This window comes from Lontra canadensis, unplaced genomic scaffold (genome assembly GCF_010015895.1).
Source record: "Lontra canadensis isolate GAN:19392208 unplaced genomic scaffold, GSC_riverotter_1.0 scaffold1, whole genome shotgun sequence".
Classification (NCBI taxonomy): Eukaryota; Metazoa; Chordata; class Mammalia; order Carnivora; family Mustelidae; genus Lontra; species Lontra canadensis.
This window is the reverse complement of record NW_022630995.1, coordinates 28,143,527-28,153,423: the sequence shown is the minus strand read 5'-3', so window position 1 is coordinate 28,153,423 and position 9,897 is coordinate 28,143,527.

Here is a 9,897-nt window from a genome sequence, read left to right as displayed (position 1 = left end):
GCAATTTTTTCCAACTCTGAATTTTCATGACTGTCCCTCACTTAAAATATTTACCACTTTATAGTTCTTAATAAAGACAGTTACTTAACAACAATCACTGCCCCAACTAAAGCATAATTATCTTAAGACATTTGTGCATAGGAGCTTCTCAAGTAATAGTTAATAAACATGGAATCTGGAAACTTCCTAGCTAATCTATATCTGTTAATAAGACTACTGGAGGTAGAGTCTGTTTCTAAGAAAAAGGTAGATTTTATATATTGTAAAAAATGGGGTAAAGATATTTATCGAGCATCTACTATATGCCAAACTGTTTATATATTTTATCTTATTAATTCTCCATATAACCTTGTGTTGTGGGTGTTACCACAACTTTTAAAGATGTGGAAACAAAGTTGGTGAAGCAGTATCGACTTTGTCCAAGGTCATATAGGTGTTATTTGCAAAGTCACTGTACTGAGTCTGTGTTTCACTGGCCCTAATGAGGAAAGAAAGGCATTCTGAGGTTGTATGACTTCCTAAGGTCATAAAACAGGTTACTAAATAAAGCAGGGCCCAAGATTTAGTCAGAGGATACAGAATTAGGTCCTGATTTCTCTCTCAAGCAACACTAGATATTAGGAAAAATTTGGTCTTTCCTTTGGAATTTGGTTGTAACAAAACTTAACCTTTAATTGTTGAATCACTATATTATATGCCTGAAACTACTACAACACTGTATTTTAACTAACTGGAATTAAAATTTAAAAATAAATAAGTAACAATAGTACACACACAAAAAAACTCAACCTTTAACAAACACAGCTTTTTTTTTTTAAGATTTTATTTATTTGAGAGAGATAGACAGAAGATAGTGATGCGGGGCTCTGTCTCAGAACCCCGGGATCATGACCTGAGCCAAAGGCAGACACTCAACTGACTGAGCCACCCAGGAGCTCAAAAAAACATGGCTTCTAATATAGTTCACAAGTTGAGAGTGCTTAATATTTGCCTTTTGATAAGTAAGAGGATTTTCTTATGTGTGTAATACAAGAGGTTTTCAAAACATATTTCTGTCTCTTACATTCCCATTTTTACTAAGTTTGCTCTAGTTTCCATGTTCCAAATCTTACTCATAGTGGCATTTAGAAACATGGACTCTGGAGCTAAACTTCTTTTTTTTTTTAAGATTTTATTTATTTGACAGAGAGAGAGAGAGAGATCACAAGTAGGCAGAGAGGCAGGCAGAGAGAGGGGGAAACAGGCTCCCCGCTGAGCAGAGAGCCTGATGTGGGGCTCGATCGCAGGACCCTGGGATCATGACCTGAGCCGAAGGCAGAGGCTTAACCCACTGAGCCACCCAGGCACCCCTGGAGCTAAACTTCTTAAATTCAAACCCCACTTAGGCAAATTAGTAGATGTGTAATATTAGGCAAGCTGTGTTCACTTCCCCATGCTTAGGATTCCTCACCTGTAATTGGTTATAAGGTTAGCACAGAATTTACAGAGTCATAAGTTCGTATATGTAAAGTTCTTGAAATGAAGTCTAGTCTGGAACATAAAAGAAAAATTATTACATTCCTTTGTAAGTGACCTTCTTTTCTGACCTGTTATCTAGCCAAAGTTTAGTGGGTTCCAGAAAGCAGAATGTCTCCTCCTTCTTTAACCTCCTAGATACAGGGTTGGAGAGTCTCTCTGCCTTGGGAATGTGATTTGCCTCCAAAACCCACATTGGCTGTTATATAGTGCAGTAGAGGCAATGTAAGTCAGTGGTGTAAAAAAGATCTCAGATAAACCTCACTGAAATGTGCTTGTGGAGCTGAACTTGCAATTCTGGAAGAGTTAATTTGTTGCTTTTTCTTTAGGTTATTTGATTGGAATTTTTTCGTTTTGAAGTGGAAGGAGCAAGAAAGTATTTTGTACATCATTCCCTGGGAGATTTATTCATTCACTCATTCTTTAACAATTACTGGTTAAACATCTACCTTGCTTTAGATACCCGAACAGCTCCAGTATTGCAGGCAGTGAACAATAACTTACCTTCTAGTCGTGTTTGGCAGGACCTCAGATAACAAACAAGTAAGCAAATAAGAGCATGTCAGCTATGGAGAAGCATCCTAAAGAAAATGAAACAGGGTGATGTAATAGAGAGGGATGGTGGAAATATACTTAGATTGGTCAAGGAATACATTGCCAAGAAGTGGCATTTATACTAAGCCATAAAGGAGGAGTTGAAGCCATGAAGGCAAACATCTGGGGAACGAGAGTTGGGATTAGAATGCAGAGACCTGGGCGCCTGGGTGGCTCAGTGGGTTAAGCCACTGCCTTCAGCTCAGGTCATGATCTCAGGGTCCTGGGATCGAGTCCCGCATCGGGCTCTCTGCTCAGCAGGGACCTGCTTCCCTCTCTCTCTCTCTGCCTGCTTCTCTGCCTACTTGTGATCTCTCTCTGTCAAATAAATAAATAAAATCTTAAAAAAAAAAAAAAGAATGCAGAGACCCTGAAGCAGGAGAAAGCCTGCCTTACTCAAGATAATAACCAAAGGTCATGTTTGGCCAGACTGTACATAGCGAGCAAGGCAAGTGTTGTGGAGATGATGTCAGAGATGCAAGCAGGGATTTTATTTTATTTTTTTTAAGGCTTTATTTATTTGTGAGAGAGAGCACACACAAGCAGGGGGAGCAGCAGGCAGAGGGAGAAGCAGGCTCCTCACTGAGCAAGGAGTCCCATGTGGGACTCGATTCCAGGACTCTAGGATCATAACCTGAACTGAAGGCAGACACTTAACCAACTGAGCCACCCAGCTTTCAGCAAATTGACATGCACTAGTCTGCATTTTTAAATGTTATACTCTGGAAAGCAGTTAGACTTTGGGAAACCAGCTCTTGGGTAGAAGTGTGAAAGTAGGAGACTCCATTTGGGGGCCATTCCAGATTAATCCTAACTAAAGTTTCCACATCTATTTCCTCAGGCATTAAAGTTAATATGACCTAATTTGCATGCACAGGCTGTAGAAATCTAGGGACCTAGATGATGAGTGGTGGCAGTGGGAACCAGATACAAATGGAAAGACTCAAAATATATTTTGGGTAACGTAGAATTTTTGAATCATTATATTGTATACCTGAAACTAACACTGAGTGTTAATTATAGTTCACTAAAAAACAAACAAATAAACAATGAACTTGTTTAAAATCTCAAAAGAAAGATATTCTGGAACTACGGAACTGAGATCAATTTTTTACGGAATTTATGGGGGGTTGGATGTTTTTGAAAGACAAAGAGAATATAGAAATAAAATGCAAGCTATAAGACAAGATAAAGCATCCGTCCTCCCAGACAGTTGGAGGTTTGGGGCTCTGGCCAAGAGACAGAGTCATAAACCATAGCCACTGTGTTAGTGAAAACTTTTGGAGGAAAAGTATGCTGTAGTAGCTCTAGAGTCAGAGGCCATTTATATCCCTGTCACTAGCCATGTGATTTCAGAAAAATTGTTTAAATTCACTGTACTTCGGTTTCCTTGACAGAAGATAGGGACAAAACTACTGCCCACATAACAAAGTTGCATGAAGCTAAAACGAAGTAACGCATACAATATGTTAACATGGCATCTAGAATGTAGTTTGCCCATAGGAAAGGTTATCTTTCTCCAGTATTAATATTACAAGTAAGTATAAGTAGCATGTAGCCCTGGGAACAAAGTAAGATACGTTCACACACAAACGCACATGCCCTATGCTAATGAGTCTGGTGAGGTGCCTTGATAAGGAAAGTTAAGAGAAATATGGAGCTGATTCATCCCTGTGAACTCCCATAAGTAACTGACTTGGGCAGGAGAGAGATAGATTGTGCCAATCATTCAGACACAAGATGGGCATTATAGCAGAGATGGCTGTTTGTCCCCCTATATCTCTCCTCTGTTATGAGTTAAATTGTGTCCCCCTTAAAATTCATATGTTGAAGTCCTAAGCCCCAGTACATCAGAATGTGACTGTATTTGGAGATAGGTCTCTATAGAGAGAGATAATCAAGTTAAATTGAGGTTATTATGGTACATCATAATGCAGTATGACTAACGCCCTTATGAAAAGGAGGAATTTGGACACCAATCATATGGAGGGAAGGCTATGTGAAGAGATTCAGGAAGATAGCTTGGCTCTCCAAGCTAAGGAGAGAGGCTTGGAACAGATCCTTCTCTCACAGCACTCAGAATGAACCAACCTGCCAACAACTGAATTTTTAATTTCTAGCCCTTAGATCTGTGAGAATAAATCTCTGTTTTGTAAGCCACCTCTCAAGAGACTGATTGATAAACCGGAGTGTCACAGGGTAAGAATTGTTTCATCCTAGGGCATTCTCTCTTGCCCTGTAAATTCCTTTAACCAATCAGGGATTAGAAACTTGCTCAGACATGGACGGGACTGGAAGAGATTATGTTGAGTGGAATAAGTCAAGCAGAAAGAGTCAATTATCATATGGTTTCACTTATTTGTGGAGCATAACAAATATCATGGAGAACAAGGGGAGTTAGAGAGGAGAAGGGAGTTGAGGGTAATTGGAAGGAGAGGTGAACCATGAGAGACTATGGACTCTGAAAAACAATCTGAAGGTTTTGAAGGGGCGGGGGGTGGGAGGTTGGGGAAACCAGGTGGTGGGTATTGGAGAGGGCACGGATTGCATGGAGCACTGGGTGTGGTACAAAAACAATGAATACTGTTATGCTGCAAATAAATTTAAAAAATTAAAAAAAAATACTAGGAAAAAAAAAGAAACTTGCTCAGTGAATATAAGACTAAATGAAAGAAAATGGAATAGATCTAAAATGTTTCCTTGGAATTGTAATGGACCATAGTCCTTTTTCATTCCAGGAACAATTCTGGGTAAAGAAAGGACAAAGCATCCCAGGGGCACCTGGGTGGCTCAGTTAAGTGTCTGCCTTAGGCTCAAGTCATGATCTTGGGTCTGGATCCTGGGATTGAGCCCAGTGTTGCATTCCCTGCTCAGTGGGGAGTCTGCTTGTCCTTCTGCACCTCCCCCCAGCTCGTTCTCTCTCCGTCTCTCTGCCAAAAAAATAAATAAAATCTTTAAAAAGGAAAAAAATACAAAGCATCCTTTCCTTTTGCCTGAACTAAAAACTTTGTTTCTTTGATTCTCCTTTTTACTAGCTACCATACCCTTATAATTCCTTCACACAGACTCTTGACCAAGATTTAGGAAATACTTCTGTTCCAGAGGATTACTCTGGGAATTTCTATTCCCCATTCTTGTACGTTGGATCTTACTAGTTAATTTCAGATGATTACCTTTTCTCATCTCTAAATTCTGAGGCTCCCTACTTTTGCTACCCAGGAACTGACTATATAAGTTTCAGTAAGTACAATTTCTGACAAATGTTCCAGGAATCAAAAGCTATTAACTCATTATTCAGAGTTTATGGCACCCGTTAATAAAGAAATTGTCTGTAGCTTTCCACATCTATTTCCTCAGTTCAAACCTGCTTTTCAGGTTATTCTATGACATGAAGTTGACTAATTTGTTCATCATAATTAGATGTGTTGCAACGCAGATGTGCTTAGTGATTTGCATTGCAATCTATTTAAAATTATTCTTGTCCATAAATTGTTGAGAGGAAAGAGTCTTCAAGTTTAAATGAGTTTAGTTATCATCTTATAGCCATACAGGAAACATTTAAATGTTATATTGGCATTGATTCCATTGCATTGAAAGAAGTTACGAATAGTTAATTTGTAAACACTGGGTAGGTTCAGCGTTCAGGCTTGTCTGAATAAACTCAGATTTGGCTGCCTAGAGAAACTTAGCTTCTTAGAAGTCACTTGGATAAATGTCTCATTTCATCCTGGTGAGTAAACTTGATAAACTGGAAGTCTTTTTCTTTTTGAGTTTTATATGTAATTAAGAAATGCTTTTTTAAAGATTTTATTTATTTATTTGAGAGAAAGAGAGAGTGAGAGAGAGCATGAGAGGGGAGAAGGTCAGAGGGAGAAGCAGACTTCTCATAGAGTTGGGAGCCCGATACAGGGACTCCATCCCAGAATTCCAGAATCATGCCCTGAGCCAAAGGCAGTTGCTTAACCAACTGAGCCACCCAGACACCCCAAGAAATGCATTTAATACTTCCTTATTCCATTATTTTCTTTACCAGAAAATATTCTTGTAGCTTAAGCCATCTGAGTTCTCCATTAAAGTGATCTTTGAAACACATAGGCATTTTGATTTAAAAGGGGCAACAGAGATCATACATAACAGTGATTTCAGTGTAGCAATAAAGAACACAATATATTCAAAGCTCGGAAATTGCTCTGTTAAAGTGAAGTACTTAAGTGAACTGCAATTTTGGAACTTAACTGGAACGCACCGTAATCCACAGTACACCCTCAGGAGTTGGCTGTCTTTTAGAACGGCATGTCAAGTGCTCAATTAGTCTTCCTGATGAAGATTCTATGCCTGTAAGACCTCTATTCTCAGTTGCCACCTCTTTTAATCACTGTACAGAAAATTCTCCACATCTGTGAGCGCTTAGAATTTCAGCCAGTGGTTCTTAATCAAGACAGCACATTAGAGTCACTCCAGGGAATATCTGAGTGGTTGATTCTTAACTTTCAATGTGCTACACTTGTATTTTGTTTTGTTTTTGCAAAAGCTTTGTAATTTACATACCAAAAATCCCACCACTTGAAATATAGTTCAGTGGCATTTTCTGAATTTATACAGTTGCACGACCATTCCCACAATTTAGTTTGAGAATTAAAAAAAAAAATAGCCAGACTTCACCCCCTAGACCAATAATATCAGAGTCTTGTCGAGGGTAAAACACCAACATTATTTTATTTGACACAATACCCCACATGACTTAATATAAGCTAGCATTGATATCCACTGATTTGGACAAAACTTCGCACAAGGTGAGGATTTGGAAAGTGTAGATGTAACCCCTTACTAACCAAGGGATCTGATCAATTGAGATCAATGTTGTCACAACACCAGCACAGCAACAAAGACCTTTAGGACATCTAGAGGATGGTGGTTTTTTGATCACTCTGCAATTCCCATTTTTTCCTCTGCCTAGAATCTTCTCTTCTTTCTCCTGCAGCTCCCTCCATGCACACCTCATTGGCCTAATGAACTCCAACACATCCCCAAAGAATGTTCATTGCTGTCTCACTTGTGTCTCCACAACTCTTTGAACAAACCTCAATCTTAGTCCTTACAGCACTGTGTGGCAGCTATGCTTATATTCTGTCTTCCATTGTTCTAAGAGCTCCTTGAAAAGCAGAGGCCATGATATATTCATTTTAGTATTCTTGACAGTGTCCAGCATGAAGAAGATTCCACATAAGTGTTTGTTGAATTCAGAAAGACAAGTGATTAAAAAAAAATACAAAACAACAACAACAAACACTGTGGGAAGCTTGGTCAGTGATTCACAGCCTTGACTACAAATGAGAACCAACTGAGGAGTTTTCCCAAATCCCTATGACCAAATCACACCTAGAACACTTAAGTCAGAATTTCTAGGGATACAAGCCAGCAATACTTTTTTCCAACTCCCCTGGTGATTCTAAGAGGTAACTGAACTTGAGAACCATGAGATTAAAGACTTAGAGGATAGTCCCAAATTACCTCCTTGACCAAAAAGAGCTCTGCCTCCATGTCTAAAATATATAAATTATTTCTTATCTTTTTGCCTGAAAAGGGCTCAGAAACACTGTGGATTATTGACAAATATCTATTTAAAATATATACAAAGCCCCTAAGTCTCAAGGAAGAGTAATGGCAATTCAGACAGCATAAATTAGTGAAGCTTGATTACTTTCCTCCTGATATCTCACATAAAATAGGAATCTGAATTTGGATAGAAAATTGGGAGCATCAAAGCAAAAGTTGCACTGAACAGGGTTAAATAGGTAAGGAGGTCTCTCAAGTAAGGGAGAGATCAGAATTCCACTACACTGAAACCAAGAGTCAGGGCATTTTTAAGGGCTGGTGTGTGTGTAAGAACACAGGACATCTGTATCTGCTCATTGGCTTTATGCAAAGAAAACTAAACTTTCTTGTGTCTTTGTAACAGGAGACATGTTTGTGATATGAAGGAAGTCACTTACTAGAATTAGCTCTTGTCCTTCCATGGTTAATGGAGAGAGGGCTGTTATCTCTTTTGGTGATTAGATTTCAGGAACATGAATCACAAATTCTTCAGAAACATGTTCCCAAACTGTAAAACTGGCAAGAGAATTTTAAAAAGATTTCCATCTCCAAGGGGAAAATTATAACTGTACGTTTTCTAAAGGAAATGTTCTAGGAAAGTGGAGGTCAGGTGTTCAGTAAGGAAGCAGCCTCTCTAAAGTTTAGTCCAGGTGGGAAATGTGAAGGAAGTCTCAGTCAAAGTCAAATACATAGGTAATTTTGAACCCCAGAGAGCAGTATATAAGGTCAGGTCCAGAGGAACTGTCAAAGAAGTGCTTCAGCAAAGAGCTTTCAGCAGTGAACTTTAGCATGAGGGGATTGGAGAGGAAAGCTAGCAAAGGGCTTGACGAATTTCTGGAGATGGTTAGACTAGCTTTCCCTGCAGAGCCTCCTTGATATCCAGCACATGAGATGGAAAATACGTCCTTCAGCACATTCTTCTTCCTGAAGGACTGCTTGGGTCCCACATTCCACCCTAACCTTCAGCTCCTGAGGAAAATACTCACAGCTGTAATCCCCAGCTGGCCTGGAAAGGTCCTGCTAACTAGCCCTTGCTCTACTGCATGAGGTCCAATCAAATGTAACTTCTGGCCCCAAACCCTCTTCGTATATTATCCCAAGCCAGTTATGACAATAGAAGAAGCCACAGAGACTTTTGCCCTGCACGTGTTTCAACAAGCAGCGTGATTTAGAGCGTGTTCAAATTTGGGGAGAATTCTTTTGGTTTTATCATGGAATCATAGGAGTACTCTTTTTTTTTTTCTTTTCTGCACATTATGGCTCTTTTTCACCTTCTATCTGGCAGTTCCCCCTTCTTCATGGCTCCCACTCTTTCCTGATTCAGCACTTGATTTTTAACCTTTAATCAGCTCAAATCAGTGATTCTCAACCTCAGACCTATGTCTTCAGGTATATATTTTCTGGTTTCTCCAAAATGTATCATTCTTTTCCTTGGCAGTTAAAGATATTTTCTCATTTTATTCTATCTTTTTGCTCTTCCTGGGAAAAGGATTATTTTTAAAATATCTTTGAAACTCTAGGACTTACGATGTCATCGGAGAGATTTATTTTATGAACCAATTACCACAATATAGAAGGCATCCATATTGTAGCAGTCTATCAGTTAGAGAATTATAAATGGAATAAGGAACAGTCATATAATGGAGTGCTGCATGCTCTTTAAAGAAATGAACTTATTTACTTCATCTATGAGAATAGAGCTTGATCTTAAAAATAAAATGTTCGAAGAAGCAACAAGCGTTGGCGAGGATGCGTAGAAAATGGAACCTTCGCGCACTATTGGTGGGAAGGCAAGCTGGTGCAGACGTTGTGGAAGACAGTATGGAGGTTCCTCAAAAAACTACAAATAGAAACACCCTGCGATACCCAAAGAATATGAAAACACGAATTTGAAGGGACACATGCACCCTGATGGTTACAGCAGCATTATCTATAATAGCTGAACTATGGAAGCAGCCCTTGTGTCCATCGATAGGTGAATGGATAAAGAAGATGTGAGACATATGAATGTTATTCCGCCATAAAAAAGAATGAAATATTGCCCATTTGCAACAACATGGATGGATACGGAGAGGACAATGCTAAGCAAAATAAGCTAAACACAAATAACAGATGATTTCACTTAAATGTGAAATTTAAGTAACAAAACAAGTAAACAAAGAAAAAAAAAAGACAAACCAAGAAACAGACTCT